We start from the raw sequence: 239 nt of genomic DNA, 5'->3' as shown, positions 1-239 counted from the left end.
AGGGTACGCCGCGTGTGCTCGCCGACCTTGGGCCACCTGTGACGGCCCCGTGGCACCTGCTACCATTTTCTAGATTTGCGATGCTGGCGAAGCAGTCAGCTGACAGTCGATTGGGCTCCGAGCCTGGTCCGTGAGGCATGTTTGGCGGGATGCGCCTCGACCCCACCAGGGCAAGCAGGGGGCGCGAGGGCGAGGGAAGCTGGGCGTCGAGTCTCCTCGCGCCGGGAGTGTCCAGTCAT

This window comes from Penaeus monodon, chromosome 20 (genome assembly GCF_015228065.2).
Source record: "Penaeus monodon isolate SGIC_2016 chromosome 20, NSTDA_Pmon_1, whole genome shotgun sequence".
Lineage (NCBI taxonomy): Eukaryota > Metazoa > Arthropoda > Malacostraca > Decapoda > Penaeidae > Penaeus > Penaeus monodon.
The sequence above is the reverse complement of the archived record's forward strand: the minus strand, read 5'-3'. Positions refer to the sequence as shown.